Source organism: Ischnura elegans, chromosome 9, assembly GCF_921293095.1.
Source record: "Ischnura elegans chromosome 9, ioIscEleg1.1, whole genome shotgun sequence".
Classification (NCBI taxonomy): domain Eukaryota; kingdom Metazoa; phylum Arthropoda; class Insecta; order Odonata; family Coenagrionidae; genus Ischnura; species Ischnura elegans.
In genome coordinates this window covers 40,071,209-40,081,796 of record NC_060254.1, presented here as the reverse complement: position 1 = coordinate 40,081,796, position 10,588 = coordinate 40,071,209, and positions in this window count along the sequence as shown.

Here is a 10,588-nt window from a genome sequence, read left to right as displayed (position 1 = left end):
TCCTCCACGAACCCCTCCTTATTACCGTCCCGCGGAGGTTATATAGTGGCCAATCCTTTTACTCCCTCCTACCGCCCTCACCGGCCGCGAACTGCGGAGGCTTCGCGCCCGGTCTTCTCTATCCCTGACTGACGCAACCCTTCAAACACAACCTCCCTCTCCCGCCCTTAAGATTAGTACGTAACGCTCGCCAGATTTTTTAGTACATGTGTGTGTGTGAGGCTTTTATTCAATGAACAGTCGCTCAAACGGGTGATCATTTTTCTCTATCCCTTTTGAGGGACAGCTCTAGCGATCGCTCCAGTGGTGGCGGAGATGCGCATTGGAACATGATATCTTGTTGGTGTATTGGGAGATCCGTGCTCAAATCCCGATGAAGCCAAATGATTTTTACAATGGGAAATTTTATCCTTGGTGTATATAATGGATATAAAGTATGCTAATCCATATACTCTAACCTTTAACCTTTCTACATTTTTTCATTTTTTATAAATCATCCTCATTTATCGTGGCATTTAATAAAATATATTTTCGGCGTCACTTTTAAGGAAACATTCATATAGGTACATTTATAAAGTCATGATTGAGTGTATATTCCGTACAGTTATGATATAATTTAATAGCATACAAAAATATTGTCTTTTCAATTGGTATCACTGCAAGGGGAAGGTGCGTTTCTTTTTCCTAGGTAAATTATTCCGGAATAAATGACCTTGGTGCATGAAAACAAGAAAGTTTTTTTCCTGAGTAACTCAGAGACAGGAGAATTACGTAACTTCGTCAAAAAATGCACTGGGCATTATTTCTATGCCTCACACCCCTTCCCTTTTTTTGCGACCGGCTCGCTTGTAAAAAAAAAGTGTCCCGAAAGAAACGCCTCGAGTGGGCTTTTCTCGGAAGTTCTGAGGGCGAAGGAGATGACATGGCTACGCGTGCCCATAAAAAATATATATATCTCCTTGTATTGGACGGGATGATTAAATTCCGTCGGGTAACATATTCCACGTCCGTTATGAGATTGATGTCCCTTCGGTGCAATCGGAATGGCAGGGTCCTCTGCTATTGGCGTTCTGTGGTGGGGAGAGGGACTTACCTCATCCGCCCTTCCGGTCTGAAAAAAAACTTCCCTCTAGTCCTATTGTCTTGAATAGATTTTTTCCCCGGCAGCCAAATGTTGCTGTTACTAACATTAACTGTCCTCGGTAATTTTTTTACGTACGTGAGAAACTAGTGTATGCGTCCATGCCTGTTATAACGGTCCCGCACGGCGCTTGAATGTTGAATCTAGTCTTGTATATTATTTCTTCTGTATAGATACCTTTTTTTCAACTTATACGCAACCAAACTCTACAAATGAGGTACCAAAATGCACAGAATTTATCAGAGAATATTCGACGGCATATCTTACTTCCTAAATATTGCTATTGTTTCCTAAAATTGGTTTTTAAATAATTAAGAAAAAACTAAACAAAAAAAACTAAATATTCCTGACGTTAACGGCGCATAAACTGATACATTTGTTCATTTGCAACAATATCTCGCACTCTTTAAATAACTTTTATCAAAATGCGGCTGATTCCACATTCAAGTCTCCTGTTGATACGTAAGTATGAGTCATCATGTGCGTTTAACAGAGGATAGTGTAATTACTTCCAATGTTGTGTTTAAAGAGGTCCTTTGACCTCAATTTGTACATGAACATTGCAATTAAATTTGTAAATAATATCCTGCCTTTTTTTCTACATTTTAAAATTAGAAACGCGCCTATCCCTCTGTGGACCTGCATTGAAAAGAGCGGGGAAAGCCCGCTGGGAGCGGGCGAAGCACGCTCGTTTAGTATAAATATAAGAAAAATGCTGCGCTGTCAGGGGCCGAAATATCGGTCACACCGAAAATTTCATGGAAAAGAATGTGAGCAGAATGACGCGACTCTCACAATTTAGCAAGCATCCCTACTAAATACCAGCATTTTACGGAACCGATTGTAATGCTATTTGATACACGGTATTTAATTCCCCTATTCAATGGTCATCCGCGTTCATCCCTATTTTCGACCAGAGACCGTTACTTCGAAGTAAAGTTTCTCTTGTACTGTGTATAAAACATTACGGAGTACGAATAGAGCACAGGTCAATGAAATAAATAAAGCAGCAACAAAAGCACTGCAGGAACAAGTGACTTTGTATGCAGTCACGCGCACGGGTGTAAAGATAAATACACCAAAGGATAAAGTTCGCCATGAAAAAATATTTGACATAGCCAGGATTCGAACCCCGAATCATCCCGATTGCCGGTCAGGCGTGCTAACCAGTTACACCACCAAGCCATTTTCTCAGAATGAACTTCAGGATGGGTTTTACCGAACAAGATGTTGACGTCACAAGTCCACACTGTGGCACATGTGGCGAGGGTCGTGCTTACTAAGCCACTGTCGGGGTGAAAAACCCTTATTTTGCCGCTGGTCTGCGACGACGAATTTCAAAGCACTGCAGGAACAAGTGGCTTTGTACGCAGTCACGCGCACGGGTGCAAAGATAAATACACCAAAGGATGAAGTTCGCCACGAAAAAATATTTGACTTAGCTGGGATTCGAACCCGGATCTTTGGTGTATTTAACTCAGCAACAAAAACAAAAAACAGAAATTCATAGGCCTGGAGCAGATATTTTCAAGTCGCATCAATCAGGTTAGCGTAAGCGTGCAATAAATTATAAATTTCTGACAAATAGACGTCATTATGCATGAATTTGTAAGGTTTTTCCCGCATTTTTCCAACATATATAGGAGAAGACGGGACAACATAGTTGGCCACATTATGAGAAATGATGGCCAGGTGAATATACGTAGAAGGACAGGTGGATGGGAAGAAGTGTAAGGGACGGCCGCGAATGAGTAATATAGGACAGGTTATAAAGGATGTCGAAGAGAAGAAATGCGTAGCTATAAAAAGGCACGCGGACAGGAGAGCTGCGTCAAACCAATCCTAGGATTGTTGACTGATAGTGATGATGATGATGATATTTTCATTCGCAATCCATTTCCAGTGCGACATATTTTTACATTATTTTGTAGTTTTGTGTAGTTCAGTGTCAAAATATCGAATACCATAAATTACACAACTGCCGGCGAATATGGAAGAATATTAAAACTCGATTCTTACCACTTTTAAGGATTTGTGAGCGCAGTAGTTTTCCCATTCCTTCAAATCTAGCCACCCAGTCATTTTTAATTAGAGTTATTCAAAGAAGTAACCTAACCATACCTCAGCATCCCTCATTTTGACCACTTTTCAGTGGAACCATCTCTGGTCTCTTAATACAGTTTTCACCCTATCTTTTTTAACTTATTGAGCATAAACTATGGCGAGAAGTAACCTACTCTCATAAGTGCATACTCTAGGCCTCAATTGAAGAGTTGAAATGGGAAATGTAGCAACTCCGAAGAAATGGAAATTTTGTACATTCATGGAGGAGGTAGTATATTAATGCACATGCTAATGGCATGGACAAGGTAGAAAGTCGATTGGTACAATATATCAGTTGATACGATTGACGCAGTTTGTACACTAATATTAACTTCGCAATGTTGGTAAACCTCTTTCTTTCGTCTCCTGTAAAATTCATATTTAGTGACCTACTACCTTTGTTATGACAACGCTTCAATTGTTAGTAAGCCGTATGCCACCGATGTTGAAATGCAGCAGGGATTCAGAAAATGCCGAGTCCAAGGTTCCGTTATTTTCTCATTTTTAGACCTAAAGCTAAGGGATTTCTCTACCTTATGTATCATGAAATAGTATTAAAAAGGTGTTGGAATATATATTTATATATCAAGTCTCATATTATGTTTAACTTCATCAACATCACTCTGTGGAAGCAAATTGTATTCATAATTAAATATAGGTAATTATATAATATTTTACCCTAAATTTTAAATTTTAGTGCTACATATTTCGCCGCTTGGCGGTACTTACATTTACATAAATAGGTAAATAAGTAAATGTGCCTGTTGATGCCGCACATCGGTTATACATGTGTCACTAAAATAAAAATTTTGGGGAAAAATTCGAACATACAATGATGAGTAAATGTCGAAATGAGGCAAGGCTTTTTTATTATTTCCGCTAAAATTTTAATTTCAGGAAAACCTGTTTCACCGCAGTGCGGCATCATCGGGTACATATTTACTTAGTTACTTATTTATGTAAATGTAAGTACCGCTAAGCGGTGAAACTTGTTGGACCAAAATTTAAAATTTGGTGTAAAATTACTCACCATGATGGATACCTTGAATCATATCGAGGTGGTGGCTGAAAACAGGTCTCACTTTCGCGAGCTGTATTGTGGAGTAATGGTACATTGTCGTGTTAAGGAATTTTTCTTTTCGCGCAATACATTCTATTCCACTATCACACCCTCGCGTGTCTACCTCTCCCTCCGTCTTCTCGCCTCTCATTTCCATCCGTGTCTTCGTGCGCGGGGGAACACGCGGTCATAACCCGAGTGGTACAAGGGCCGGCCATCTGGTCAGTCCATTCCGCAGGAACGCCCGAGGTTTATTTATGTTCGCCTGGGCATCCTCCTTTATTCGATTCCAGTCCTTCGCCCTCCACACCTTCTTTTTATATGTCCCCACCCAGTGGCGTAACTAGAAATATGCTTTGGGGGGAGATGAGGGGGCATGGGGGCCGGGGGGCGATCCTCCCAGTTCGGAAAAGTTTTGGAAAAATAGCATGCCTGGAAATGCATTTTACATAATTTTGGCACTTAAAATTTGGGTTTCATTAAAAGGTTACATTACGATTTTATATACGTCAAAACTATAGTTTTAAATATTTTGCGAAAACTCCACAGAGGAAAAATCATTCGCCTTGACCGGGATTCGGACCTGGATCCCTCGATTTCCGGCCGAGTGCTTTAGCCAGTTAAGCTACCGAGTTGTCATTCTCCCATTTCCACAGGGGAGAATGACGCCTCGGTCAAGGCGAATGATTTTTCCTCTGTGGATTTTTCGCACAATTTGTGCATTGCGGGTGACTCCGTAAAAGTTATCACCGTGGCTAGTCCCGGTATACTTAAATAAATTTAAATATTTTTTTATTTGAAACATGTCGTAAATATAAAAATTTGCAATGGAGATGTGGGCAGTGCTAACATTTTATTTAGTGATATAATCGTGTTACTCCTCCATGTCTCTCCTAATGCATTTCAACGTAACTGAAAGACGAGAAGAAATGCCTGGGGTGTTACAGACTTCAAAGTCCCCTCTCTGCATACGTGCCTAACGCAGTTCTGGCCAAATATTCATTCAGACCAGAGGCAGATCTATGATCACAGATATAGAAGTAGCTAAATGATGTTTGCTTTTAGAGGTGAACAAATCACCTACATAAATCGCTGAAGGCATAAGCACTCACGATTGTGTTTCGGTATTATTTAACCTACGACACTTGAAGAAACACCGAATATGATTTCTTATTCAGGTTATTACATTACGTGAAGACGTTGAAACCTTGCAATAGAATTAAAATACTTGTGCACAATGGCGCAGAAGAAATAATATTAAATTTTGACAGTCATGTATAGACAGTACTCTATGGTCTACAGTAAAAAAATCATGCATTTTTTTAGTGTTTCTCATTTTCTTGCGTAAATGTGCAATTCATAAACTTTTCAGAAAAAATAGAAAAACGCGAGCTGAGAGTAAAATTATATATTTTTGAATTTATGTTAACAAAGACAGCAGAGTCGAAAAAATCACATATTTCATGGCATAAAAATGAAATAATACCTTGTGAGGAAAGAGGTCTTCCATAGGGTTTGGTAGAAAAGTAATAATAGAAAGAACATTAATTTTAAAAAAATAAGAGGAAACGGAATGAAATAGGGTGACCGATAATATATAATATTTACTTCCAGTTAGATGTAAACTTCGACAATGTATGAACTAAAAAACATGAAGTCGTAAGTAATCAATTTAGCCCTTGAAATGTTGCGATGAAATGGTATGACATGAAGCATAAGCAAATTATTACTTACTGCACGTTGCTTTAACCCGAAGGTTTGTTTGGTAAGGGGAATGTAGAGCTCACCCTGGACTTGGCTACAGGCGTGTGAACTTCACACATTCAGGGTAGTGGGGCTAGTTCCTTTCCCTTGGTCACCTCAAGCTTTAATGGTTTTCATTTTGAGATGTCCGGAGACTTCGCCCAGTATTCGATCCCGGGACCCGTTGGTCGCCAGCCATACGTTATATTCGGTAGGCTACCTCGCTCCCTAATCACAAGCAAAAGGCACCTTGTACATAATGTTATCGTGTTCAGATTATTTGAATTTTTTTAGCCCTCTAAATGATGCTGCAAACATACATATGCACACAGGCGCCGAAAGCATAATAACCTTTTTTGTCAGTCGTATTAAAAGAGAGAAAGAAAAAGTCGAAAAAATACACATATAAAACGGTATAAAACCTTGGGAGGAGGAGAAGTCTTCCTTTTGGGTTAGGGTAAGAAGTAAAAAAAGAAAGAATGAACATAAAAAATAAGGGGTAAGGGTGGAGAAATGGAGTGACCGATGGTCGCAGTCCATGCCACACGCCACTAAGAAGGAGAGGGCCTGCTAATAAATATGGATAGGGGGCGTGTTGGACGGATGCAGTGGACACACACACACACGGTGTGCGTCTTCTCCGCCAGGAATTCGCAAGCAGGGTGAGCGAGGGATGGTCACAGGGGATAAAAAGAGGCTAGGGCAAAGTGTAGGGATTATGGTGCGGAGGCTGGGCGTGGCGCCGGATGGATTATACGGCCTGTTTTATGGGTCACCGACTCCACGTACTTTGATCAAATTCTTTCTGTCCTCTCCCAGAGGGGGTTGCGCGGATGGCCGTCACCTATTGTTGCCCATTCCCTCACTCCCCCAACCTACAGTCCAGAATTTCTTTCGCTTGACCCTTGCACAACCCAAGTAGCACCCCCCCTCCCCTTCTAAGGATGAGGGAGGTGTGGATTCCCCTGCTGATAGGCCTAAAAAATGGTCGCCAGGCGACTAAAGGCTCGATTCGGTTTAGGACGACGAAAAGCCTTCACGGAGACCACACTCACAATAAGCTGAACTTAGTAGAATATCAGAGAGTTTTGCCCGCCAGCATATCATGAATGTTATCCCTCTTTAATCTCTTCTGTCCTAATCAGTTGCGGATACAGAAAAAACGCAAGTGGGCGCAAAATATACCTTTAGTTTTATCTTGAGTTTTTATCTTGATCTTTACTTTTACCTTGAGCTACCTTTACTTTTATCCCAATGAAAAATAAGTCACATGCAAAGTTTAAGAAAGTTTTATTTAAACTGATTATAAGGACAATCCTACCTTATGATACAAAAAAGTTCCAATAGTGGTTCTGTAATGTTAGTCAATGCGGGCGGCCCCGCAAAGGGGGGGGGGGCGGGTGCCTCCTGCGCCCCCCATATGTATCCGCCACTGGTCCTGACGTATTATAAGCAATACATCGTAAATTTTTAATATATTACCGCTTATCTAAGCAAAATGATGTTATTGCAACTTGGTCAGTCCTTCCTGATAGATGATAGCATCATACAGAGGCATGATTCACATAAATCGCTAATTTTGTTTCCTAAAATCTAATAAACCTGAAAAGATGACTTTCAGAGCAAAAGTAAAAGTAGATATGTCCCAGGACTGAGGAGGTTAACATAAGTTATTCTTCTTACAACCACCCGACGTCTTACTTGGTTACCTAAGCAGTCGTTTCCTCTTGACTCCATGGGTTGGCCTTACCACAGCTCTTATCCTTCTATTGACACAGTTTTTATCTCTTCCTTTCTCATATTCATCTGGCCCTTCAATGTCCGATTTTCTTCCTTTTATCTCACTCTATCGTCTCCTAAATATCCCTATACACAATTTAATGGATTACTGGGGATATTCACTTACCATTCTTCTTTTCTTACTTTTCGCCAACCTTATGGAAGGGCACTCGCCTCGCAAGGTTTTTATTTCATCATTATATCATCAAAAATGTAATATTTTCGAATTTTCAGTCTTTCTATTCTTTTTTAGTCACGCGAGGCCGATAAGGAGAGGCTATAAGAGTTGCTGAGTAGTTATGACCCGCTGGGAAAGAGTTTTTAACGTCATCAACTTAAAGGTTGAGGCCGTTGATTTTTTCGCCGCGAATAAAATTGATTAGCCTGCGATGGATGGAGAAACGGAAAAATACGAATATTGTTATTTTAAAACTCATAAGTCATAGTTAAAAAAGTTGATGATAGAACCCATTACCAGCCCTTTTTATTTCAGTATAGAGAACTTAACTGGATGCTGCCCTGAAACTAGTTCATTCTCTCTTAGATACATAAGGAAATTCTACGAATTGAGGCCTGGAACGTGTAGCTATAATGACTTATTTACTTAGTCATTTGATTATTCTACTCGGTAAAGGAACCAAAATACTTGGCTTGCAAGCTAATTGCTGAACGAGCCAGATTTTGATTTTATGTTTATTAATTAATTTTATTTTTACACTCCTTTTCTTGACTTGCTTCGTCTATCTGTTTTATCGATGGAATCTAGTAATTGGTTTTAGCGCACTTCTCAATGCCTTTTCTGATGTTGGATTTTGTAATTTTTAGTTCATTTTTTTACTGTTTTGGAAAAAATTTGTTTATTTTTCAACTTTTTTTCTTTCTTTTACTAGTTTTCACTTTATATAAATATGCCATTACCTCTACCCCTTGCAGTGGATATAAAAACTCCGAAACAAATTATTGGATTGTAAATTGGAGAGTAAAATGAAAGCCCATAATGCATTGATGAGCAATCAGTCCTGAGCATTGAAAATGTCATCCAACATAAGTAAAAAATCATAGTAACTTTTTCAAACAGAAAATTTTGGCTAGTGAGTAATCTTCATAAATTTTTAAAATCCTCTGGAAATGTGGTATTCATTACTGAGGAGGAAAGCAAATTACTCCCCTCGCCTTCCCCTCCCAATGGAAAATTGCCAACATCATTCCCATACATAAAAATGGCCCTAAAGATGAAGTCTCAAACTACCGCCCAATATCGTTACTTCCGATACTATCTTCAGTTTGTGAAAGGATAATTCTCAATTTAGTTCTTCTCTTTCTACGTAAATAACTATTAGACACATTATTAACAGAAATAATGATCTAATTCATCTTTAACGATACACGTCGTTGTTGTGTCTTTGACTGAAAGTTATGATCCAGTAACTAGTCAACAACTTTTAACCCTTGACAACCCTTTGGTTTTATTCTTTTAATTTAAATTAGCAATCGATTAATTCATTAACTTCAACAAATATTTTCGGCTACGTGTCTGCGTTCCGTTTACTGTTTTGTGGACGAAGAAACAGCGTTACGTTGGTCAATCGCAGGAGGGTGAGAAAAGGGACCCACGAACGATAAAGAACCATTGAGTGAACGTCACTGCGAAGGGATTGGCTTGGAAAGAAATCGAAAACTATTATCTCTTATCTGGTGCCATATTTGTCACCGGAATGCACCAGAAGAACGGTTTCACGTGAATAACCTCGTTTCTTGTCTTCGACCCATGTCTCCCCACGAGGTCCTACGAATCTATCGCCTGAAACAGCAATCACGTGGAGTAAAACCGTAAGAGAGCGGTTTTCATCATCCTAATTATCTTTACGTACATTTTGAAAGTAATAATATCCAATGTACGTCATATTTTTTAATGATTTTAATTGATTACGTTATTAATTGGCATAAACATTTTCAAATTATTATTGTATGAAACAAAAATATTCTTATACATTGTTTTCGTTTTCATACAGAGGAATTTCACAGGTTATACGAGGCCAAAGGCTCCTCAACAGGTACTACCACAATCCACTCCAAGCAAAATACACGTACACAAATAGAAATAACTATTTTCACCAGATCACTACATCAACCATAATTCCGTCTCTCTCCCAGAGATCATTTTTTTACAGACTCCCTAACTTTTTAAATACCATTTCGACTACTCACCCTTCCCTGGATATTTCAATGCCCATCAGATAATTCAACATTCAGCTTCGAAAAGCCATCTTCTGAATATTTTTTTAATATCCTTTTTGTAGTTTTTTTATAGTTTATATTTGTTTGAAGCTACAGATTTTGAGTTTTCAATTCAATGTAAAGGCCGCTTCGGATGTTTTAAATGATCAAATAAATAAATAAAGGTGGAGTAGCATAATTATGTAACCAGAATCGTCACCAACTGTAACATAATGTGGAAACCACTAATACCATGTACCATGAAATGTAAAGTTACAGTAATTTCACTCACTCTAAATTACACAGTTAAATTAAAGTCTGAATCGCACGATCATTTTTTGCATCCCTTCCGAGGGAAAGCTCAAGCCATCGCTCCAATGAGGGGCGGAGAAATTGATCGTTTCCCGCGATCATTTTCCACGACGGCTCGAGGGATGGAAATCGCATCCTTTTTTTCCATCACTCGGCACTTCCCTTTTTCCATCCCTGAAACAATCGCTGGTACCAAGGGGACTGCATCGAAGAGGCCCAATTCCATCCCATGG